The sequence below is a fragment of the Choloepus didactylus genome, chromosome 6 (assembly GCF_015220235.1).
Source record: "Choloepus didactylus isolate mChoDid1 chromosome 6, mChoDid1.pri, whole genome shotgun sequence".
Lineage (NCBI taxonomy): Eukaryota > Metazoa > Chordata > Mammalia > Pilosa > Megalonychidae > Choloepus > Choloepus didactylus.
Window position 1 is genome coordinate 91,482,428 of NC_051312.1, and position 27,488 is coordinate 91,509,915.

At 39.3% G+C, this 27,488-nt stretch overlaps 1 pseudogene; it reads left to right on the forward strand.

Moving 5' to 3' along the window:
• Positions 1–24,694: 24,694 nt before the first annotated feature.
• LOC119537215 lies at positions 24,695–26,140 on the forward strand (annotated as a pseudogene).
• Positions 26,141–27,488: the final 1,348 nt, after the last annotated feature.

The following is a 27,488-nucleotide window of genomic DNA, read 5'->3' on the forward strand; positions in this document are numbered from 1 at the left end:
TGGTGCGTGAATGAGGTGGAAAGGGGAAGCTCAGAGTCATATATGTCACCAGAAGGAAAGTTGGAGGTCAAAAGATGGGAATGTATAAAACTGAATCCTATGGTGGGCAATGTCCATGATCAGCTGTACAAATACTGGAAATCGCTTCCATGAACCAGAACAAATGTATGCAATACAATTAGAAGTTAATAATAGAGGGGCATATAGGGAAGAACTATATACCTATTACAAACTATATACTACAGTTAGTAGTATTTCAGCATTTTTTCATAAACAGTAACAAATGTACTATATCAATACTACGAGTCAACAATTGAGGGGGGTTGGTTAGGGATAGGGGAGGATTAGAGTTTCCTTTTCTATTTTTCTTTTTTCATCTTTCACTTTATTTCTTGTCTGGAGTAATGAAAAGTTGCTAAAAATTGAACAAAAATTAAGTGTGATGGATGCACAGCTGTATGAGGGTACCCAGGGGCAAGTGATTGTACACTTTGGATCTTTGGATAATTGTATGGTATCTGAACAATCTCAATAAAAATGGAAAAAAAAAAGTTACCAGGGGTGGCTTTAAAAAAATGGAGACTTAATTCTTGATTGGAGTAATCAAAAAGTTTTGGTAATGACTGGTGGTTATACTAGTACAGCCTTGTGAGTGTAATAAAATCCACTGAATTATATATTTAAATGTAGTTAAAGCAGGAAATTTGAGGTTGTATATATGTCACTAGAATAAAAAAATTTTTTTTGAGTTAAAAAAAAGTATAGGATTTACACATACTCCTCAAGTGACCATGGAGCATTTCCCAGGATAGGCCATATGGTGGGCACAAAACAGGTCTTAACAAATTTTAAAAAACTGAAATTACACACGGCACATTCTCTGATCATAATGCAATGAAGCTGGAAATCAGTTACAGCAGGAGAACTGGAAATTTCACAAATATATGGAAGTTAAACTACACACTTAAAGAATCAGTGGGCTAAAGAACAGATTGCATGAGGAATCAGTAAATATCTTGAGATGAATCAAAATGAGAACACAACATACATATCAGAACTTATGGGATGCAGTAAAGGCAGTGCTGAGAGGGAAATTTATCACCCTAAATGCCTACATTAAAAAGGAAGAAAAAGCTAAGATCAAAGACCTACCTGAACTGGAGAAACGAGAGCAAGAAGAGCAAACTAATCTCATAGCAAGCAGAAGGAAAGAAATAACAAAAATTAGAGCAGAAATTAATGAAATGGAGAATAAAAAACAATAGACATAATTAATAAAACCAAAAGTTAGCTCTTGGAGAATATCAATAAAATCAACAAATCCTTAACTAGACTGACAAAGAAAAAAATAGAAGATGCAAATAAATAAAATTAGAAATGAGATGGGGAATATTACCATGGACCTTGAAGAAATAAAAAAGATCATAAGAGGATATTATGAACAACTGTATGCCAACAAACTAGACAACTTAAGATGAAATGGACAATTTTGTAGAAACAAACAAAAAACTTACACTGACTAGAGAAGAAATGGAAGACCTCAGCAAACCAATCACAAGTAAAGAGATTAAATCAGTCCTCAAAAACCTCCCAAGAAAGAAAAGCCCAGGATCAGATGGCTTCACAATGGAATTTTACCAAACCTTTCAAGAAGAATTAACACCATTACTCCTCAAATTCTTTCAAAAAATTGGAAAACAGGGAACACTACCTAACTCATTCTATGAAACCAACATCATTCTAATGCCAAAGTCTGATAAAGATACTACAAAAAAGGAAAACTACAGGTTACTCTCTCTAATGAATATAGATACAAAAATCCTCAACAAAATATTTGCGAATCGAATCCAATGGCAAATTAAAGAAATTATACACCATGACCAAGTCGGTTTTATTCCATGTATACAAGGGTGGTTCAACATAAAAAAAAATCAATTAATGTCATACATCACATTAACAAATCAAAGGGGAAAAACCACATGATCATCTGTATTGACGCAGAAAAGGCATTTGACAAAATCCAGCATCCTTTCTTGATAAAAACACGTAGAAAGATAGGACTCACAGGAAACTTCCTCAACATAATAAATGGCATATATGAAAAACCAACAGCTAACATAGTCCTCAATGAAGAGAAACTGAAAGCCTTCCCTTTAAGATCGGGAATGAGACAAGGATACTCACTGTCACCATTATTCAACATTATGCAGGAAGTTCTAGCCAGAGCAATCAGGTAAGAAAAAAAAGTAAAAGGTATCGAAATTGAAAAGGAAGAAGCAAAACAGTCATTATCTGCAGATGATATGATCCTATATTTTGAAAATCCTGAGAAATTGATGACCAAGCTACTTGAGCTAATAAACAAATTCAGCAGAGTGGTAGGATACAAAATTAATGTGAAAAAGTCAGTAATGCTCTTATATACTACAACTGAAGAGGCAATCAAGAAAAAAATTCCATTCACAACAGCAACCAAAAGAATCAAGAATCTAGAAATAAACTTAACCAAGGATATAAGAGACCTCTACAAAGTAAATTACAAAACTTTACTAAAAGAAATCAAACAGGACGTAAATAGGTGGAAAGATATTCCGTGTTCATGGATAGGAAGGCTAAACATCATTAATATGTCAATTCTACCCAAAATGATCTACAGATTTCAATGCAATTCCAATCAAAATTCCAACAACCTACTTGCAGACTTGGAAAATCTTAGTTATCAAATTTATTTGGAAGGGAAAGGGACCTCAAATTGCCAAAAACACCCTAAAAAAGAAGAATGAAGTGGGAAGACTTACACTTCCTGACTTTAAAGCATATTGTAAAGCCACAGTAGTCAAAACAGCACAGTATTGGCACAAAGATAGACATATTGATCAATGGAATTGAATCAAGAGTTTAGAAATAGGCCTCCAGATCAATGGTCAGCTGATTTTTGACAAGGCCCCCAAGTCCACTGAACTGGGACAGAATAGTCTCTTCAACAAACGGGGCTGGGAGAACTGGATATCCATATCCAAAAGAATGAAAGAGTACCCCTACATCACATCCTATACAAAAATTAACTCAAAGTAAATCAAAAACCTAAATATAAGAACCGGTACCATAAAACTTCTATAAGATAACAGAGGGAAACATCTTCAAGACCTAGTAATAGGAGGTAGTTTCTTAGACCTTACACCCAAAGCACAAGCAATAAAAGAATAGATAGATGGGAACTCCTCAAAACCAAAAGCTTCTGTGACTCAAAGGACTTTGTCAAAAAGGTGAAGAGGCAGCCAACTCAATGGCAGAAAATATTTGGAAACCATACATCTGATAACAGATTGATATCTAGCATACATAAAGAAATCCTACAACTCAATGACTATAGTACAAACAGCCCAATTATAAACTGGGCAAAAGATATGAAAATACATTTTTCCAAAGAGGAAATACAAGTGGCTAAAAAAAAAAAACATGAAAAAATGTTCATCTTCACTAGCTATTACGGAAATGCACAAAACCACAATGAGATCATCTCACACCAATAAGAATTGCTGCCATTTAACAAACAGGAAAATACAAATGCTGGAGAGGATGTGGAGAAATTGGAACTCTTATCCACTGCTGGTGGGAATGTATAATGTTACAGCCACTGTGGAAGACAGTTTGGCGTTCCACAGAAAACTAAATATCAAGTTACCCTACGACCCGGCAATTCCACTAGTTGAAGATCTGAAAACAGTGACATGAACAGACATCTGCACACTGATATTCATAGCCGCATTATTCACAACTGTCAAAACATGGAAACAATCCAAGTGTCTTTCAGCAGGCGAGCGGATAAACAAAATGTGGTATATACATATGATGGAATACCATGCAGCAATAAGAAGGAATGAAGTTCTGAATCATGTGACAACATGGATGAACCTTGAGGACATAATGCTGAGTGAAATAACTAAGACACAAAAGGAGAGATATTGTATGTTACAACTAATATGAATTCCTTGAATAAGATAAAATCAGTGTGTAAAATGTAGAATATGGGGGACTTAGAGACAGACAGAAGCTAGAGAAGGGGGAATGATAATGTAATATATACAGAACTGTCAACAAGGTTGAACTTAAAGGTATGGGAATGGACAGGGGTGATGATTGTTCATTAATGGGATGATAAGTATCAGCGCTGTATTGAAGGCGAACATGACTGAAAAGGAATTTTTAAAGGCATGTAACCCACAGAGTGGCACTATAAATAAGTGTTTGCATGATATACTTCTAAGGTATGACACTGGTACAAAGAGTTAACAACAGAGTGGTATATGGGGAAAACTACCTATTGCACTATGGACTATATTTAATAGGAATAGATACTAGGGATAAATAATTAGGGGGTGATAAGAGCTTTGAGCTGATTTGGGTTATCATAATTGTTTAAAATTGAGAGTGATGATGATTGTACAACTAAGTGAAGATAATGTGAGACACTGATTGTTTATCTGGGTAGAATATATACTATGTGAAATTAGGAACCCCTACTTAATAAGTCAAGCCCTCAATCTTGAGGCTTGTGCTTGTGAAACTTATGGCTGTAAAGGGGAGGCAAAGCCTTCCTAAAATTATGCCTAATAATCACTTCCAGAGAACCTCTTTGTTGCTCAGATGTGGCCTCTCTCTCTAAGCCCAACTCTAGAAATAAATTCATTACCCTATCCCCAACTAGGGACATGACTCTCAGGGGAGTGAGTCTCACTGGTGACATGGGATATGACTCCCAGGAATGACTCTGACCCAGGCATCGAGGGATTGAGAATGCCTTCTTGACCAAAACGGGGAAAAGAAAGGTAACAAAATAAGGTTTCACTGGCTAAGAGATCTCAAAGAGTCAAGAGGCTACCCTGAAGATTTCTCTTATGCAAGCTTCAGCTTGATATTCCAAATGGCCACAATATGCCAAGCCCAAATAAACAGTAGTCCTGAAAATTCTAAAGAATACCTAGGTCCCTATCTGAAACTGCAAAAGTTTCACTTGCTAAGTTTATTTTTCAGAAACTTAAATCCTCCAGAGTGTTCCTATGCCAGATAAGTCCCAAAACCTAGAGGCAATAGCCTCTTCAAGAATATCAACCAGATGCATCCCCCTTCACTATAATGTCAACACCCCTTTACAACATGAACAAGTTAGCATGGTCACTGTCCAGATATTCCCAAAGACTGAGACAATGATCAAACAAGAGGGAGGAGTAGCTACAGACAAGACAGGGTTTAACAAAGGATTACAAATACTTAATCTTTATATAAATATTGTTTTAGTCTCCAGGATATTAGAACAGCTAGAAGGAAATAACTGAAATGGTAGAACTGTAACCCATCACATTCTTTGAAACTTGCTCTCTAACTACTTGTTAAATTGTACTTTGAAATTTATCACTTTTCTATATATATGTAGTATTTCACAATAAGGAAATAACTGAAATTGTGGAACTGTAACCCCTAACATTCTTTGACATTTGCTCTGTACTTGTTAAATCATACTTTGAAAATTATCACTTCTCTGTATATATGTCACACTTCACAAAAAAATATAAAAAAAAAAACAAAAACTCCACCACTAACATCATAGTCAATGGTGAAAAACTGAAAGCTTTCCCTCTAAGATTGGGAACAAGACAAACATGCCTGCTGTCACCACTGTTACTCAACCTTCTACTGGAAGTTCTGTCCAGAGAAATTAGGCAAGAAAAAGAAATAAAAGGCATCCAAATTGGAAAGGAGGAAGCAAAACTTTCACTATTTCTGGATGACATTATCCTATATTTAGAAAATTCGGAAAAAACTACAAGAGCTACTTGAGCTAATAAATGAGTTCAGCAATGTGGTGGGATAGAAGATCAATACACAAAAATCAGTAGGGTTTCTATAAACTAGTAATGAGCTACCCAAGGAGATAATCAAGAAAATAATTCCATTCATAATAGCAACTAAAAGAATCAAATATCTAGGAATAAATGTAACCAAGGATGTAGAGAACCTGTACACAGAAAACTACAAAACATTACTAAAAGAAATAAAAGAACATCTAAATAAATGGAAGGACATTCTGTATTCATGGATTGGAATACTAATATCATTAAGATGTGAATTCTACCCAAAATGATTTACAGATTCAATGCAATCCCAATTAAATCCAATACCCTACTTTGCAGAAATGGAAAAGCCAGTTAGCAAATTTACTTGGAAGGGAAAGGAGACTTGAATAGTCAAAACATCTTGAAAAAGAAGAATGAAGTGGGAAGATGCATGCTTCCTGACTTTAAAACATATTATAAAGCCACAGTGGTCAAAAAAGCATGGTACTGGCATAAAGATAGGCATGCTGACCAACAGAATTGAATTGTGAGCTCAGAAATATTCCTTTACATCTAGGGCCAACTGATTTTGACAAGGCTCCTATATCCACTCAACTGGGACAGAAAAGTCTCTTCAATAAATGGTGTTGGCACACCTGGATATCCACATGTAAAAGAATGAAAGAGGGCCCCTACCATGCACTATATACAAAAATTAACTCAAAATGGATCAAAGACCTAAAATATAAGCACCAGTACCAGAGGCAGGGCAAGATGGCATCATACAGAGGGATGCAATTTAGTCAGTGCTCTACACCAACTAGCAAATAGCCAGGAACAACTAGTAAATAGCCTGGAACATCTGTGACTGAACACACATCGTACATCAGCCTGGAATGGGTGGAATGGCTGAGATTGCAGCATAGAACTGTAAGTAAAGCTCCCCAAACTGCAGAGCTAGTGCCCCTCCCCCACCATCATGGCAGGCTGAGCTGAACCATTCCCTGGGGAAAAAAGAAGCAGGTTACCTGGAGCGAGAGCAAGTAACTCAACCAAGCTCCAATTGTGCTTTTAATTAACAAATTTGGACTACTTAATGCAAGTTACAAGCACAGATAAACCCAGAAGCAGGAAAGTACACCAAAGTTGTTCCCAGCAGAGAGGAGGTAAGTCTGTCAGAAAAAAAAAATAAATAAAAGCAAAGGTTTTGGAGATGGCTGAGCTTAGAATACTGGAAAATGGCTGTGTCCCAAGAAAAGGGGCATGAAGACCCAGGTACCAACACCAGTCAACTGGTGAAACTGGCTCTGAAAAGGGGCTTTCTCTCTTTTTCCTTTTTTTTCTCTCATCCTCAGTAGTTCATTAGAGAAAGCCTCAGGCATTTTCAATTGTCAGCACTGACCCACGCAAGGGCGGAGTTAACAGAGTCAGAGAGGCAAAGGATGAATTCAAGTGCAGAAGATAACTCCATAAAGGGTGTATCTTCCTTAAGAAAATCAGGGCAGGTCCCAGATCAAGTGGTTGCCCTCCCTCAGAGAACTCAGACCCCAGGGCCTGGGATGGAGGGAAACCAGAAAAAACTTCAGCTTGGCTTCTGACACCATCGGACCCTGGCCAGGACAGGATACACTGAGAATTAAAGGGACCACACCTCTTTACACCAGTGGGGAGCTACAGGCTGACCTACTCCAAGACACTTAATAATCAGATTACCAAATGTCAAAGACAGAGAATTCTGAAAGCAGCACGAGAAAAGTGATCCATCACATACAAGAGAAGCTCGATAAGACTATGTGCGGATTTCTCAGTAGAAACTGTGGAGGCAAGAAGGCAGTGGTATGATATATTTATGATACTGAAAGAGAAAAACTGCCAACCAAGAATTCTATATCCGGCAAAACTGTCCTTCAAAAATGAGGGAGAGAGAACCTAAGATGGCGGCTAGCTGAGACAGGGCAAAAAAACACCTCCGTGAAAAATACTAGATAAAAACCAGAAAGTGACCCAGAATACCACCTCTAGCAATGCACCAGCCAAACAAGGTCTTCTAAATCCACAGGGAATGTGCATTTGGTGAAACCAGGAGCCTGCATTCTGAAACGACTGAGTGAGCCAGCTGAAAGTCCCGCGGTCGCGCTGCGGTGTGCGGAAATGGTGGGCTGGCATTTGGAGATGGACTAGTTCTTTAAAAAAAAAAGCCTGGGAGTGGCTGCACATACAACAGGGAGAGCCACACAGTGAAGCACGGCGGGAGTGGGCTGGGCTAAAGCCTCTGTGTCTGGTGTGGAGGATACCCCTTCCCACACCCACTGCTGATTGTCTCAAGACCAGAGGAGCAGAGGGGAGCCAAAAGGAGAAAAAAAACTGCATTCCTTGCAGCCATCTCCCCGGTGGGCAGGGGATGCTCCTGCCCAGGGCCAGACCCACAGCCCACAGCCACGCCAAGAAACCCAGTGTGATGGGGAATCTTTCCCGCAGCACTACACACAAGCCACAATATCGGCCAAGGACAGTGGCCTTTAATACACCCATGGCTGATTGTCCTGGAGCTCAGAGGGTGGAGCTGTGAGAAAAGGGGAAGTTAACACGTCCCATTCAACGATCTTTGAAGCAGGCTGGGAGCGCCCCTGCATGGCCCAGCAACTCAGGGCTTCCCTGGTGGGCCGGCGCACACTAGTGACGTGGCGCAGCCCTCCCTCAGCAGAGGTCCTGGAAGAGCACAGCTGGGAAGGGGGAACCAATCAGAAAGCTCAGGGACCCTACGCAAATACCAAGAACTTGTGGGTCAGCGGCAGAGACAATTGGTGGAAAGACTGAAATGAAGGTTTAGGCTCCTGCAACAGCCTTAAATCTCCAGGAACACCTGGGAGGTTTGATTATTAAAGCTGCCCTGCCTTCCTAACCACCCAGACACATGCCCCACATTCAGGGCGGACAGCACCAGCAACACACCCAAACTTGGTGCACCAACTGGACCCCACAAGAATCAGACCCACACACACCACAAAGACAAAGTTGGGGAGAACTGATTTGAGAGGAATAGGTGACCCACGGACACCATCTGCTGGTTAGAGAAAGTGTACGCCACCAAACTGCAGTTCTGTCAAACCAGGGATCAAGTAAAGCAAATGTCAAGAGGCCAAAAACAACAGAAAATCTTAAAGTATATGATAAAACCAGACGATATGGAGAACCCAAACCCAAACACCCAAATCAAAAGATCAGAAGACACACAGTACTTGGCACAATTAATCAAAGAATTACAGAGAGGCAACAAGAGCATGGCTCAAGATATAAAGGACATGAAGAAGAGCATGGCACAGGATATAAAGGACATAAAGAAGACCCCAGAAGAGCATAAAGAAGAAATTGCAAGAGTAAATAAAAAAATAGAAGATTTTATGGAAATAAAAGAAACTGTTGGCCAAATTAAAAAGACTCTGGATACTCATAATACAAGATTAGAGGAAGGTGAACAACAACTCAACCTCCTCAAGGAGCACAGAACAGAAAATGAAAGAACAAAAGAAAGAATGGGGAAAGAATCGAAAAAATCGAAATGGATCTCAGGGATATGACAGATAAAATAAAACAACCAAATTTAAGACTCATTAGTGTCCCAGAAGGGGAAGAGAAGGGTAAATGTCTAAAAAGAGTATTCAAAGAAATTGTTGGGGAAAACTTCCCAAACCTTCTACACAATATAAATATACAAAGTATAAATGCCCAGCAAATTCCAAATAGAATAAATCCAAATAAACCCACTCCAAGACATATTCTGATCAGACTCTCAAATACTGAAGAGAAGGAGCAAGTTCTGAAAGCAGCAACAGAAAAGCAATTCACCACATACAAAGGAAACAACATAAGGCTAAGTAGTGACTACTCAGCGGCCACCATGGAGGAGAGAAGGCAGTGGCAAGACATATTTAAAATTCTGAGAGAGAAAAATTTCCAACCAAGAATACTTTACCCAGCAAAACTCTCCTTCAAATTTGAGGGAGAGCTTAAATTTTTCACAGACAAACAAATGCTGAGAGATTTTGCCAGTAAAAGACCTTCCCTACTTCAGATACTAAAGGGAGCCCTACTGACAGAGAAAAAAAGCTGAGGGACTTCACCACCAGTAGATCAGTCCCATAAGAAATGCTAAAGGGAGTTGAGCAGGCTGAAAGGAAGGGACACTAAACAATTGACTGAAACTACATGAAGAAATAAAAGGTACCACTAAAGATCACATGGTAAATATAAATACCAATACTACTGTATTTTTGATTTGTAACTCCACTATTTACTTCCTACAGGATCTAAAATACATAAACTGTAATGATAAATCAGTTGTTTTGGACTCAATGTAAAATATGTAATTTTTGACAAGAACTACATAAAAGTGGGGAACGAGGGAGTATAGGAACACAGTTTATGTGTCATATTGAAGTTAAGTTGGTATCAAAGAAAAACAAGATTGTTATAGATTTAAGATGTTACATTTAAGCCCCATGGTAAACCCAAAGAAAGTATCAGAGAATACAACCATAGAGATGAAAAGTAGAGTAGGGGTTCCAAGAAGTGGGGGAAGGGGCAATGGGGAGTTAAGAAATGAGTGTAGGGTTTCTGTTTGGGGTGAAGGGAAACTTCTAGAAAGGGATGGTGGGAAGGTGATAGCACTGCAACATTCTAAATGTGATTAATCCCATGGAATGCTAGGGAAGGGGTGGAATGGGAAGATTTAGGCTGTATATATGTTTCTACATATGTATATATGTTTCTACAATTAAAAAAAAAAGTCTAAATAGATGACAATTAAATGCCAAGGATGATCCTGATCCTGGATGGGATCTGAGGACGGAGGACAGGAGGCTCAAAGGGACTTTACCACCAGTAGATCAGTCCCATAAGAAATGCTAAAGGGAGTTGAGCAGGCTGAAAGGAAGGAACACTAAACAACTGACTAATGGGATATAAGGGAAAAAAAAAGGAAATATAGAATGTAAGCTTTGTATCAATGTTGAATTTCTTGAACTTCTTAGCTGTGCCTAATGGGATTGCATAAAAGAATGTTCTTGTTCATGGGAAATGTATAGTGAATTATATTGTTTTTTCAAGGATGCATGCAGCTTGCTCTCATATGTTCAGAAGACAGAGCATGATGGATGATAGGGAAGGAGAGAGGGAGGGAGGGAGTGAGGGAGGGAAAGAAATAAATAAATGGTGGTGTGACAGGATGTTAAAGGTGGTAGATAGGGGTATCGGGGGAGGGGGGTCAGGGTATGCTGGAGTTCTGTGTATGGGGTTTGTACTATTTTTGCAACTGTTCCTGTAAGTTTGAATTTATCTCAAAATAAAATTTCTTATAAAAAAAAATGAGGGAGAGTTTAAAATATTCTCAGACAGACACTGAGAGAGTTTGTAAACAAGATACCTACTCTACAGGAAATACTAAAGGGAGCACTACAGACAGATAGGAAAAGACAGGAGAGTGAGCTCTGGAGCACAATATTGGGTGATGGTAGCACAACAATGTAAGTACACTGAACAAAGATGACTGTGAATACAGTTGAAAGAGTTTAAGGGCACACAGGACACCAGAAGGAAAGATAGAAGATAAAGACTGGGACTGTATAACTTAGGGAAACCTAGAATGGTTAATGACCGTGATTAAATGTACAAATATGTTTTTACATGAGGGAGAACAAATGAATGTCAACTTTGCAAGTTGTTAAAAATGTGGTGGTACTGGGGGAAAAATACAATCAATGAAAACTAGAGTTTCATTGTAATATGAAAATATTGTAATATGTTTCCATTAATTCTAACAAAGGCAATATACCAAAGCTAAATGTCTATAAAAAGGGGATATAAGGGAGTGCTATGGGATTCTTGGCATTGTTGTTGTTGTCTGACTTTTTTATTGTGTTTTAATTTTATTTTTTCTTTTGTTGCTTTTTAGTTGTCATTTCTTTTCTTTCCTTTTTTTTTTTTTTTTTTGCCTCTTCCTCTTTCTTTGTGGAAGAAATGATGGAAATGTCCTGATATAGATAGTGGTGGTGAATGTATAACTACACAATTATACCGGGAACCCAATTGCTTACATAGGATGGAATGTACGGTGTGTGAATAAAACTGTCTAAAAATAAACAGAGGGATAAAAGTGCTAGAGAAAATGTGTAGAAAGGGATGTACCTACTCACGGTTGGTGGGGAAGTTGAATGGTGCAGCCCATCTGGAGGGCAGTGTGGTGGTTCCACAGGAAGCTAAGCATGGGGTTGCCATATGGTCCTGCAATTTGGTTACTGGGTATATACTTGGAAGAACTGAAAAGAGGGACATGAATGGACATTTGCACAGCGGGGTTTATGGTGTCAGTATTCACGATTTGCAGTGGATGGAGGTAGCCTAAGAGTACATCGACTGATGAATGGAATGGTGAACTGTGGTGTATACATACAATGGAGTACTGACCTCCTACAAGAAGGAGTGAAGCTGTGAAGTGAATGGGCACTGAGGACAGTATGTTGAGTGAAATAAACCAGAAATGAAAACAAAAACATTATAATGCCTCACTAATATGGACTAAATATAATGTGCAAACTCTGAGAATTGAGTCTGAGAGCACAGGTTATCAGGGGAAGGCTTATTGTAAAGATTTTAAGTTCTTAAAGAGGTTACACCTATTCCTGAGTTGTAATGTTTATTTCTATATTCTGAGATGCTGAGCTCTTTGGGTATAACCTGGTCTGTCCCGGGAAATTGGGTAACTGTGTGACATCTGAGACTCAGAGCCAGAATCTGGCAGCTATGAATGTCAGCATTACCCCATATAGCATATAGTCTGAAAAAAGAGATCAGATTTCAATTAGAGAGATAAAGGAAATGGACTTGATTAGGACTAAGATAATTCAGACTAAAGAGTAAAGGACAATATTGACGGTATTTTAAAAACTTCAACTTTTGTGTGAGACCAAAGGAAGAAATGTTTATTAGGTGTAAAATCTGTATTTTTTATAACACACTATGTAATTTAACTTGTATGGTCAGTTTATTCAAACAACATAATTACATGGAACAATGAATAGGTAGTGAAACCTGGTTGGTTTGTACAGGTTAATGTGAAGCCCCAACATATCCCAGAGTAACTTGGGCAGAGAATAAAAATGTATTTGCATAGCCCCCTTAAGAGACTGGGGGAAAATGTGGAAATATTAAATTTCCCCACCTGGGGCATTCCTGATATTCTCACAAGCATTGGGAACTACCAACTCAGAAGGCCGAGCCCTCAATCTCGGGGCTTGCCCTTATGCAGTTTGTTACTGCAAAGCAGAGGCTAAGCCTACTTAAAATTTATGCCTAAGAGTCACCCTTAGAGAACCTCTTTTGTTGCTTCAGATGTGGCCTCTCTAAGCCAACTCTGCAGGTAAACTCACTGCCCTACCCCATATATGGGACATGACTCCCAAGGGTGTAAATCTCCCTGGCAATGTGGGACATGACTCATGGGGATGAACTTGGCCCTGGCCTCGTGGGATTGAGAAAGCCTTCCTAGACCAAAAGCAAGAAGAGAAATGATACAAAATAAAGTTTCAGAGGCTGAGAGATTTCAAATAGAGTCAAGAGGTCATTCTGGAAGTTATTCTTATGCATTATATAGATATCCCTTCTTAGTGTATTGGAATAGCTAGAAGAAAATACCTGAAACTGTTGAACTGCAACCCAGTAGTCTTTATTTTTGAAGACGATTTTATAATTATATAGTTTACACTGTGTGACCATGAGATTGTGAAAACTCTGTGGCTCCCACTCCCTTTATACAGTGTATGGACAGTTGAATAGAAAAACGAGGGGAAAAGTAAATGAATAACAAGGAGGGATGGGGGGTATGGGATGTTTTCAGTATTCTTTTTTACTTTAACTTTTGTTCTTATTCTTTTTTGTGTGTGGTAATGAAAATGTTCAAAAATTGTGGTGATAAATGCACAGCTATATAATGGTACTGTGAACAGTTGATTATACACCATGGATAACTGTATGGTATGTGAATATATCTCAATAAAACTGAATTATAAAACAAGAGCCAATACCATAAAACTAGAAGAAAATATAGTGATAGGTGGTAGCTTCTTAGATCTTACACCCAAAGCACAAGCAACAAAAGAAAAAATAGATCAATGGGACTCCTCAAAAGTAAATACTTCTGTGGGTTAAAGGTTTTTGTCAAAAGGGTGAAAAGGCAGTCAATTCAATGGGAGAAAATATTTGGAAACCACATGTCTGATAAAGGTTTGTTACCCAGAATATATAATGTAATCCTACAACACAACAATAAAGAGACAAACAACCCAATTAAAAAATGGGCAAAAGACATGAATAGACATTTTTCCAAAGAGGAAACACAAATGGCTAAAAAGCATGTGAAAGTATGTTCATCTTCCCTAGCCATTAGGCAAATGGAAATCAAAACCACAACGAGATATTATTTCACCTCCACTAAAATGGTTGCTATTAAACAAACAGGAAACTACAACTGTTGGAGAGGATGTAGAGACACAGGAACACATATTTACTGCTGGTGGGAATGTAAAATGATGCAGTTGCTATAAAAAATGGTTTGGCAGTTCCTCAGAAAATTAAATATAGAGTTGCCTTACCATCTGACAATCCCACTATTCAGTATATACTCAGAAGATCTGAAAGCAGGGACATGAATAGACACTTGCACATCATGTTCATAATGGCATTATTCACAATTGCCAAAAGACAGAACAACCCAAGTGTCCGTCAACAGATAAATGGATAAACAAAATGTGGTAAATACATACAATAGACTATTACTCAGTAGTAAGAAGGAATGAAGTCCTGAAGAACACAACATGGATGATCCCTGAGGACATTACACCGAGTGAAATAAATTTGACAGAAAAGGACATATTGTATGATTTCATTAACATGAAATAATTATAATATGTAAACTCATAGTCATAAATCTAGAATATAGGTTACCAGGAGATAGAAAGAAGGTAGAGAATGAGGAGCAGTTGCTTAAAATGTGCAGAATTTTTAACTAGGTTGAACTTAAACATTTGGTAATGGACAGAGGTGATGGTAGCATGTTATTACGAGTATAAGTAACAGTGCTGAATTGTATGTGAATGTGGTTGAAAGGGGTTGTTTAGAGTCATGTATGTCACCAGAAGGAAAGCTAGAGGTTAAAATACAGGAAGGAATAACACAGTGAACCTTGTGGTGGACAATGTCACTGATGAACATCACAAATATAAATAAATTCTTTCATTAACCAGAAAAAATACAAGACAGTTTTATAAGGAGTTAATTATAGAGTGGTATATGGAGGGGGGGAAATTTCCTATTGCAAACTATGGACTATAGTTAACAGTAATATCTTAATATTCTTTCATCAACAATAACAAATGAATCACACCAATACAAGGGGTCAACAATGGAGGTATGGGATGTTTTGGGTTTTCTTTAATATTTTTCTGAGTAATGAAAACATTCTAAAATTGATTGTGGTGACAAACACACAATGATGATATTGTGAGCCATCAATTGTACACTTTGGATGGATTATATGGTGTGACATTTCAAACAAATTGCATTAAAATATGTTTGCATTTAACAAAATTTCTGTTCTTTTCTGAAAAAATTCATTTCAACAATAACTGTTTTCTATGATTCAGCTTAAGGACAGATTCCAAGATCTTTTGATAACTTAAAACCTTAGGATTATTTTAGGGAAGAAGGTACAGTAGGACACTCCAGGAATCAGTCATTCCACTAGAACTATTAAACAGGCAGGATCTGTCTAAATCAACAATTCTGAAACTTCAGAGTCCATTAGAACTTTGGGTAGCATCCAGGGAAGAAGAGGAGGAAGAAGCTGGTAAATTACAGTAAATACCAGTAAACTGTTCTCAGCATGTGGTGGTTACTGTCATCCAGCCCCCCTCTCCTGGCAGCCAGCATGGGGTCCAGCCCTAGTGTCACACCCATCCCCCTCTCTCACAGCAGCCACCTTGGGTTCCACTCCTTGGCTAGCTCGCTGGGAAACAAAAGGGACATAAAAATCCACTTCCTCAAGAACAGCAGTGGGCAAGGTGGATCACTAATCATGGCTTTTATTAGCTTATTTGGATCACTGGGTCCCAAATTCAAGCTAGTGATTCAACCTGCCCCCAGACAAAGGTGGTGGCCACTGTTTTAATGCTGCCCTGGACAAGGGTGGAGGCAGTGGATGGTTAGCTGAAGTGCTACATTTGTTGGGCAGCCGAGGAAAGCACAGATTTGGCAGCCATCAATGGGGATTTGACATCCCTCATGATCCCTTCCCCACCCCCAGGGAACTTTGCAGCCAGTCTGTACCTTTGGTGGGTCTCTTATTTGGGATGAGAAATACTGACTTGGAAAAGTCCTTGCTGGGGTGACCCTCCTCCCAGAATTTACCCTCCAGGAAATAGCAGCTAGAGATAGCAAAAGGAGTGCTAAGAACTATAGAGGAAAAACAAAAACAAAGAGAACAGATCAAAGCTCCTGGACAAGGAACAGAGGAAAGGAAGCATGCTCCTGGAGGTGAAACAGTTGCACAAAAAGTGCACTCTTAAAATTGTACCACATATCCAAGGCAAGAATCAGATGAAGAAGAGCTGAAATCTTCTGATCAGCTAAACAAGGGCTATTCTAAAGGTAGACTAGGCATCGAAGAAGAACCTTAACACAAAGCCAAACAACAATAAAACCCCAGACAAGACAGAGAAACTGGCTTCCAGAGTAAACTCATCAAGATAAGCAGATGCCTAAACATCAGCAAAAAATTACAGGCCATACCAAGAAATAGGAAGATATGGCCCAAAGGATCAATTAAAACTTTGAGGGAAATACAGATTTTAGAATAACTAATTAAAGATTTTCAAATAAATCTAAATCAAGTCAAGGAGAGGAAGTATGGCAGTCCATGGCCTAAGCAAAACAGGCCTGCAGATCTTGGTGCACAGCAGTCTGCGTGACCTAGGCAGCTAATGTTTAATCTGTTGTCTTTGTAAGCCAGTAAAGAGAAAAAGGGTAAATCGACTTTAAAATGTAACTTTATGGGAAACAGCCAGGAGGCAAGAGGCTCTTAATCTCACAAAAAGAGCAAAATATAATTGTTCAAGTGTTATTCTAGTACACCTCAGGTCAGAGTGACCTGTTCCCACGTCTATGCTCCCCCACCCTTAGGAATGCCTTTGTTTTAAACCCTTACAAATGGCTTGCTGTCCTCTTTGCATTGCGCGGTCGACTTCCCTGTGAACACGATGCCTGCCCAGCCTGAGAGAGCTGTCATGATCTCTCCATGACTTCTCACCCTGTAAGTAAGCCCTGAATAAAAGTTCATGTATCAGAAAATGCTCATTGTCTTCTTTGGCCTCTGGACTGGCATGGCCCTCATGGGCTGCGACAATTGGCGAGCCAGCCAGGAGAATCAAATAGCTGCCAGCCATAGACTAGGGAGATCCTGGGGACTGTTGACATGAACTTGGGGAGGGGAAAGGAGAAGGCCTCAGGTGGGATACCAGGGTGGCCTGTGATGTCTATGTAGGAAGGGGTGCCCACCCTCCCAGAGGAATGGATGTCTATGTGGGGAGGGGCGGCTACCCTCCTAGATGAGTGGAATCTGCCGAGGGAGTATGGAAATGTTTACAACTCTCCGGCTGGGCTAATAGCCATCCTGTATCAGGCCACAGGACCACTGGGGATTCAGAAAGAACAAAAAGGGCCACCAGATTGTGGCTACGGTGGGCTGGCCATTGTTACAGGCTGTACGCGCCGCTACTGAGGAAGCTTTAGCAGCAAAGGTGGCCATAAGCCACCTGGGAGATGAACTGAAGCTAGAAAAAGACACAAGGCTAACACAAGCAGAACTGAAAAATGGTCTGGATAAAAGTTTAGAAATACTGGCATGCCAGTACACCAGAGTACGAGGGCATAAGCTGCCCAAAGGGCAAGTTAGGTGTATCCTGGCTTCCCCTGACTGGGACCCTAAAGTGTGGGACCCTGCTGATTCCTCATCAAAAGGTGATGAGCCACTGTCTAACTGGGAAATTGATACTAAAGAAAGTAGGCGTCTCGACCACTGGTCCAACAAAGGGTTAAAGCAGAGGAAGTTCAGCACCCTGATCCCCCATGGAGGGAAGAGGGAGGAGCAGTAGCAGCAGCTTCTAATCAAAAGCAGTGTTCTCCAGCTGAATTAAGAGATATTAGTAACCAATATAGTAACCAATATCGACAAAAACCTAGAGAGCCATTAGCAAACCAGTTGCTCCTGTTTAACTTTGTGTTAAACCTTGCTAATAAGTTATTTAGAATATTTTTAGACTTTTTTCCAGTCAACCTGTGTTAGCCTTCACATGGGGAAAACAACAATGGACATTTGCTGTGCTTCCACAAGGATACTTTCAAATGTGGAAACCTCCAGAGGAGCCTGACTACTCTATCAAGTTCTTGGGTATTGTCTGGTTGGGTGAAACAAAGGTTATTCCTTCAGCTGTTGTTAAAATGCAAAGTTATCCCATATTGCTTACTTTTGAACAGTTGATGGCTTTTCTTGATTTGTTAAGTTATTGGAAAGTGTTTATACTCTATTTAGTATGAATTTTAAAACCTTTGTAATACCCCAATTAGAAAAGGAAAAGTGTGGGAATGGGATTTTCCATGGCAGGCTGTGTTTAAAAACACTAAGCGAACTATAGTGCAAGCATAGGCTTTAAGGGGGGTGGACCCCGATATACCCTGTGATTTGGATGCGGCCAGTGCCAATATTGGCTTTGGGTGGGGTTTGTGGCAAAGGCAACAAGCTAAATGTGTACCTGTTAGATTGTGGTCCCAACTATGGAAGGGCACAGAACTCAGATACAGCCCTTTAAAAGAGCAATTGTGCAGTTTGTAATCCTCTGTTGCAAGTGTTGAAGGTCTAACTCAGGTGCCCAGTGACCTTACGGAAGACCATACCCATACAGATATGCAGACACAGGATGCCATAAATGAGCCCCATTTGGGGAGTGTTCAGGTGAGCACACTGACAAAATAGAAAGTCCACCTCCTGTGATGTGGCATTTTTAACAATGGCTCTTTAAGTACAGAGATACATGAAATTTTAGGACTGGCCTCCTATGTGGAAGAGCAGCATGCCCTGTTTCCTGTTGATCCTCCCGAGGTGGCTCCTCCCATGCCCACCATTGACGGACAAGGAAATACACCTGACTCTGCATGGATTGGCACATGGGCAACCTGCTCCCTGGGCAACCATGACTGTCCAGCCCAGTACCGACACCATCTGGTGGGAAGACATCTGGACTGCCTGTCACAAATGTAAAGTAACTGTTTATCATGTCTCTGCCCACAACACCAATTCATTACCAGGTAACATAGAAGCAGATGCCCTGGCGAAACTCCACAGCCTAACACCAACGACGCAGGAAGTGGCCGAATGGCTGTGCCGGAAGACTGGGCACTGAGGACACCAGATTCCTGTCACCTGGTGGCAGGAAGACTATATTGGCCTCTTTCCTCTGTCCAAAGGGACAAAACATGCCTTCACCACTGTGAATACGTCTGAACACTTAAAGGATGATAGAAACAATGGACTCAAGGACTGTATCAGCATTAATTCCAGACAAAGGGGATGGCTGCCTTCCAGCCACAATGGGACAATGATAATAACTTTCTCTTTCCCGTGCCACAGACACTAGAAATTGAGGAAAATAAGGTCAATTGGCTCTGGTTCTGGCCCAGGCAGCCACACTGATTGAGAATCCTAAGTCCATGGGTATTAGAATTATATAGGAAACTAACTATAGATCTGACCCTGAAGGGCTCCCTGCAAGGGGAGGAAACATGGTATTTAAAACCCCTTCACTGGGAACTCTTCTATCTACTATGAAGACTCAGATTATATATTATTAAATCACTCAGCTGTCCAATTTAATACTTCTATGTGTTGTTAATTCTTATTTTAAAAAATAAGATTTTTTAAAATACATTATTGAAATGTATTACTATTTCAATAATGCATTAACTGAAATGTTTTGAGTATTTAGCATTCTAACAAGTCTAATGTTAATGGTAATAATGTGTCGTGAAATGTTTGCTTAAGAACAAATTCCAGAATTATTTTGGTGAAACCTCACAATGGTCAAGGTTGGAAAATGGTAAAAACTAGATACAGAATAAAGCAGACTGCCTGGTGGTTTTATCCTTCAGCTATTTTAGCCCAGGCAGTACTTGTGCTAAATGGAAGAACTCATCAACCTGGCCACAGCGCCACTTGCTAATAGGTTTATTATCTCTCTGTACCAGTATATTATTACTATGTTGTTTATTGTATTGTTGTTGTGAATTATGGACGTAAAGCCTGTCCTATGGTCAATGCAAACTGTTGTGCAGGGGTGGATTGTGGCAGCCTGTGGCCTGAGCAGAAAAGGCCTGAAGATCTTGGTGCACAGCAGTCTGCATGACCTAGGCAGCTCAGTTTAACCTACTGTCTTTGTAAGCCAGTAAAGAAAAAAAGGGTAAATTGACTTTAAAATGTAATTTTATGGGAAGCAGGAAGGAGGTGAGAGACTCTTAGTCTCACAAAAAGAGCAAAATATAATTGTTCAAGTGTTATTCTAGTACCCCTCAGGTCAGAGTGACCCATTCCCATGTCTATGCTCCCCCACCCTTAGGAATGCCTTTGTCTTAAACCCTTACAAATGGCTTGCTGTCCTCTTTGCATTACACGGTCGACTTCCCTGTGAATGCGATGCCTGCCTGGCCTGAGAGAGCCATCATGATCTCTCCACAACTTCTCACCCTGTAAGTAAGCCCTGAATAAAAGTCCATGTATCAGAAAATGCTCGTTGTCTTCTTTGGCCTTTGGACTGGCATGGTCTTTATGGGTTGTGACAGGAAAATATGCATAAGAAGATAAAGGATATTAAAAAGACACTGGGTGGACATAAAGAAGAATTTGAAAGTATACGAGAAACAGAAATTATGGGGATGAAGGGCACAACAGTAGAGATTAAAAACACACTAGAGGCATTCAACAGCAGATTTCAACAGGCAGAAGAAAGAACCACAAACTAGAAGACAGGACAATCAAAGTATTACAGAAAAAGAAAAACAGAGAAAAGAAAGGAAAAAATTGAGAAGGGTCTCAGGGTTTGAAGGACACTACGAAGTGCACAAACATACATATCATGTGTGCCCAGAAGAAGAAGAGAAGGCAAAAAGGTAACAAAGAATACTTCAGGAAATAAAGGCTGACAATTTCTCAACTCTTATGAAAGAGTTAAATATACATGTTCAAGAAGGACAACATACTCCAAGCAGAATAAATCCTCGTAGACCTACTCTGAGAAACATACTAATCAGAATGCCAAATGCCAAAAATAAAGAGAATTGTGAAAGCAGCAAAAGAAAAGCGATTCATCACGTACAAGGGATTCACAATAAGACTAAGTACCAATTTCTCAACAGAAACCAGAGAGATGAAAAGACAGATATATACATATATATAAAAGGAACTGAAAGAAAAACTGTCAGTCAAAACTACTTTAACTGGAAAAACTGTTGTGCTGGTTTGTATGTATTATGTCCCCCCAAAATGCCATTATCTTTGATGAAGTCTTGTGTGGGCAGGACATGTATTGGTGTTGATTGGGTTGGAGACTTCTGATTGGATGTTTCAGTGGAGATGTGATCACTCAACCGTGGGCAAGATCTTTCACTGGATAATTTCAATGGAGGTGTGGCCCCACCCATTCAGCATGGCCTCGAATAGTCTACTAGAGCACTGTATAATCTCAGACAGAAGGAGCGAGCTTGCTACAGCCAAGAGGGACACTTTGAAGAACACACAGGAGCTGAGAGAAGAGCTGCAGCTTACAGAGACATTTTGGAGATGGCCATTGAAAGGAGACTTTTGCTCTGGAGAAGTCAAGAGAGGACAAATATCTGAAGAGCAACTAAGAGTGACATTTTTGAGGCACTGCAGCCTAGAGAGGAACATCCTGGGAGAAAGCCATTTTTGAAACCAGAACTCTGGAGCAGACGCCAGCCATGTGTCTTCCCAGCTAACAGAGGTTTTCCGGACACCATTGGCCATCCTACAGTGAAGGTACCCAATTGTTGATGCCTTACCTTGGATGCTTTATGGCCTTAAGACTGTAACTGCGTAACCAAATAAACCCCCTTTATAAAAGCTGATCCTTTTCTGGTGTTTTGCGAAAAGGCAGCATTGGCAAACCAGAACAACTGTCCTTCAAAAATGAGAGAGCATTTAAAATACTCACAGATACACAGAAACTGAAAGAGTTCATCAACAAAAACCTGCCCTACAAGAAATCCTAAAGGGAGTTCTGTAGGTTGAAGGGAAGACAAGAGAGAGTGCCTTGGTAGTGTAAAGAAATGATTATCAATAAGGGTAGCTAAAAGAGTAAAAAGAGAGGCAATAATAAGACATAATGTATAAAAACCAAAGGATAAAATGGCTGAAGTGCTGCCTTTACAGTAGTAACACTGAATGCTAAAGGATTAACTACCCAATCAAAAGACACAGGTTGGCAGAAAGGATAAGAAAGCACGATCCAACTATATGCTGTTTACAAGAGACTCACCTTAGATTCAAAGATACAAACAGGTTGAATGTAAATGCATGGAAAGGTATTCCACACAATCAGTAACCAAAAAAAAAAGCTGGGTAGCTATACTAATAGCAGACAAAACAGACTTTAAATGCAAAACTGTTATACGATACAAAAAAAAAAGGCATTATATATTAATAAAAGGATTAATCCCCCAAGAATAAATAGCAATCATAAATATTTATGCACGTAACTAGGGTGCCCCAAAATATATGAGGTATCACTGGCAAAACTGAGCAAGAAATAGACATCTCTACAATAATAGTTGGAGACTTCAATACACCACTCTCATCAATAGAGCATCTAGACACAGGATCAGTAAGGAAACAGATATTGAATAACATGATAAATGAACTAGAACTAACAGGCATACACAGAACAATTCATCACAAATAGCAGGATATACATTCTTCTCAGGTGTGCACAGATCATTCTCCAGCACAGACATTTTTTGGGTCACAAAAAAGTCTCCATAAATTTTAAAAAACTGAAACCATATGAAGCACTCTCTCTGATCATAATGGAATGCAGCTGGAAATCAATAATGGGGAGAACTGAAAACTTCACAAATTCACAAAGTTAAAAAAACACACTTAAACAGTGGGTCAAAGAATAAATTGCAAGGGAAATCAGTAAGTATCTCAAGACAAATGAAAACAGGAACACAGCATAGCAAAACTTATGGAATGAGGTGAAGGAAATGTTGAGAGGGAAATTTATAGTCCTAAATGCCTACATTAAAAAAGAAGAGCGAGCTAAAAATCAAAAACATAACTCCACACTTGGATAAACTAGAAAAAGAACAGCAAACTAATCCCACAGCAAGCAGAAGGAAAGAAATAAAGACTAGAGAAGAAATAAATGAAATTGACAATAAAAATACTATTAATAGACAGAATTAACAAAGTTAGTTCTTTGAGCAGATCAGTAAAATTGATAAACCCTTAAGCAGACTGACAAAGAAAAAAAGAGAGAAGATGCAAATAAATAAAATCAGAAATGTTAGGGGGGACATTACTACTGCACCAACAGAAATAATAAGGATCATAAGAGGATTTTATGAACAACTGTATGGCAACAAACTGGACAACTTAGATGAAACAGACAAATTCTCAGAAATATATGAACAACTTATACTGACCCAGGAAGAAACTGAAGACTTCAACAGACCAATTACAAATAAACACACTTAATCAGTCATCGAAAACCTCCCTCCCCCCCACCCCCCACCAAAAAGGCTAGGGCCAGATGGCTTCACGATGAATTCTAACAATCAGTCCAAGAAAAATACCACTTTTGCTCAAATGCTTCCCAAAAATTGAAGAGGAGGGAACACTAACTCATTCTATGAAGCCAACATCACCCTAATAACAAATCCAGATAAAGATATTACAAGAAAAGAAAATTACAGATCAGTTTCTCTAATGAATGTACATGCAAAATCCTCAGCAAAGTACTTGCAAATCTAATTCAACAGCACTTTAAAAGAATTATACATCATGATCAAGTGGGTTTTATCCCAGTTATGCAAGGGTGGTTCAACATAAGAAAATCAATTACTGTAATATACCACATTAACAAAAAAAGTGGGGGTGGAGGGAACCATTTGATCATCCACATTGATACAGAGAAGTCATCTGACAAAATCCAGCATCCTTTCTTTATAAAAGCACTTAGAAAGACAGGAATACAAGGAAACTTCCTCAATAAGATAAAGGGCATATATGAAAAACCCACAGATACCTGATTGTACTCAGTGGTGAAAGACTGAAAGCCTTCCCTCTAAGACTGGGAACAAGATAAGGATATCCATTGTCACTAATGCTTTTCAAAACTGTACTGAAAGTTCTAGCCAGAGAAAGAAAAAGAAAGAAAGAGAAAGAAGAAAGAGAGGGAGGGAGGGAGGGAGAGAGAGAGAGAAAGAAAGGAGACAAGGCATCCAAATTAGAAAGGAAGAGGCAAAACTTGCACTATTTGCAGATGACATGATCCCGTATACAGAGAGTCTCAAAAAGTCTACAACAAAGATAGCAATGCTAATACATGAGTCAGCAAACTGGTGGGAAGCACGATCAATATGCAAGAATCAGTAGCGTAACTGCAGTGACAGCAAAGGCAGCGGCCAGGCCTAGAGGCAGGTAGCCACAGGAGACTGATGCAAGCACAGCTTATTTTTCAGGTGCAATGACAGCCTTCCATGTTTTCTTTGTTGGCCTTTTGGTGTTTGGGAGCTTCTCTGAAACCAAGTCTGATGACTTTGAGGATGAGGAAGACATAGAATGTGATGATAATGACTTTGCTGAATTTGAGGATGTCCTGGAAGATTCTGTTATGATTCACCCCAAAAGTTTATAATGACTGAAGATGATGAAGATGACACCACTGTGGAGCTGGAAGGACAGGATGAAACCCAAGAAGATTTTGAAGATGGAGAGACCCAGGAGGGAGACACCAAGAGTGAACCATAGGATGGTGAAGAATTTGAAGGTTATGAAGACAAACTAGATACTTTTGGCAAAAATAAACACCCAGTAACAATTGTTGATGTTCCTGCTCACCTCCAGAACAGTTGGGAGATTTATTATCTAGAAATTTTGGTGATGACTGGTCTGCTCACCTACATCATGAATTGTATCACTGGGAAGAACAAAAACAGTCTCCTTGCCTGGGCCTGCCTTAATACTCACAGAGAGCTTTTGGAGAGTGACTTTATCCTAGTAGAGCATGATGAAGCTAACAAAGTCACAAGCACAGGAAAGCTGAACCAGGAGAATGAACATATCTACAACCCGTGGTGTTCAGGTTGAGTGGGCTGTGAGGGGTACCCATCCAGCTGAGGTTCCTAAAGAGATAAGACTTATTCAATGTTTTGGCCCAGATGATGAGGCCAGTTATTGACCAAATGCAAATAAAAGTAACCATGAATGATGAACATACGGATTCCTACGTGTTTGCTGTTGGCACACAGAAAGCCTTGGTGCAAAACTGCAGAAAAAGATTCAGGATCTGAGTGATTTTTATGGTGATAAACCTAAGTCTGGAGCAAAAGTATGGATTATCAGACTCCTTGGCCATCCTATTGGAGAGGGTAAACTCACAGATGGAATGACGGATGCAGAGATGGGTCACTTCTTACGCACTATGCTGAAAAGATGGAATCCATTCATTTTTCAGACCAGTTCTCTAGTCCAAAGATTATGCAAAAGGAAGGTCAGCCTTTAAAGCTACCTGACACTAAGAAGACACTATTGTTTACATTTAATGTTCCTGGCTCAGGTAACATCCACCAAAAGGATATGGAGGCTTTGCTATCCCTGAAGAACATGGTGATTTATTCTATGATAAAGCCACAAAGTTCCAAGTCAACGGAGAAGGCAAACAAAAAACAGATAAACACCATGCTCGAGTAGCAGAGAACTTCCTGAAGCTAACTCAAGTGCAGAGACATAAAGCTGCACACTCTCAGTGTGAGAAGAAAAGAGCAGAGAAGGAGAGAAGAATGAAGATCCTGAGAAACTGTGCAGGCTGGAGGAAACTACTTTGAGGAGTGAGCAGAAGAAACTGGTGAATAAGCAAATGAAAATGAAAATGAAACAAAGTGAGCCATGTAAAGTCATTCCAGAGAGCTGAGACTTGATGTCACCTTTAAGCTCTGAATTCTCAGGAAAAAATAAAAAATACCAGTCCATTCTCATCTTAGAGTTTAAACACTCCCAGCAACAAAAATCCTTATTTCATCTCTACTATTAGTTTGGAGTTTTACAGAAGATACATATACCCTGGAAGGGCTCTGTTTCTGTAACTTTTCTTCCACATAATGAAATTATTTTATTACATTATAAAATGAATGATATATGAGATCTTTATCATTTTAAATGTATTTTAAATTATAAACTAGGCAGTGGACAAGATTGGAAAGACTGACTCTAAACCAAGATTCCACAAATAACTACTGAAATTGCACAGCAAACATTGCTTGATGTTTTCTTCTTTGTCTACATTAAACTTGTAAAGTAAGTAAGATTTAGAACACTATATGTGGTGTTGAAATTTCAGGGATTCAAAACATAATGTAGTTCAGTATATGTTTTGTAGGTGGGATGTGCCAATGACAGTATTACAGGATCTCTGCAGGTTTTAGGATACTTACATGTACATGGAAAATTCCAAGAACAGGTAGCAGTTTTCTCCTTATCTAATACCACAAGCTAATGACAATGTAAATGTTATATTTTTAAGTGGCTATATGTTTTTTTTTTAGTAACAAATACCTGAAAAATTAACTGCTTCACCCAGATCAGATCAATGGTCTATGTGAATCACAAAATGTTAGTGAGTGAAACTTTTATAGAGTCTCAGACAGGGATCAGGGTATTCTTTAGGGTTTTCAGGACTACTGTTGATTTGGGCTTATCATTTTGTGGTCATTTGGCATACTTAGCTGAAGCTTGCATAGGAGTAACCTCCAGGACAGCCTCTTGACTCTATTTGAATTCTCTTAGCCACTAAAACCTTCTTTGGTTGCCTTTCTTTTCCCCCTCCTGGTCAAAAAGGCATTCTCAACCCCTCAATCCAGGGTCAGGCTCATTCCTGGAATCAATGTCCCATGTTGCCAAGGAAACTCATTCACTTGGGGGATCTTGTCCCACTTTGGGGGGAGGGTGATGAATTTATTTACAGAGTTGGGCTTCGAGAGAGAAAGTCCACATTCTAGCAACAAAAGAGGTTCTCTGAAGGCATCACTATAGGTGGGCTTAGCCACCCCTTTATAACCTTAAGTTTCTCCAGAGCAAGCTTCAAGATCAAGGGCTTGACTTATAAATTAGGGGGTTCCTAAGTTCACATAGCATATGTTATGTCCACAACAATCCATCCGTGTCTCACACTATCATCACTTAGTTGTACAATCTTCATCACTCTCCATTTTAAACAATTCTCATGACCCAAAACACTCCATAGCTCTTTTCAGCCCTTAATT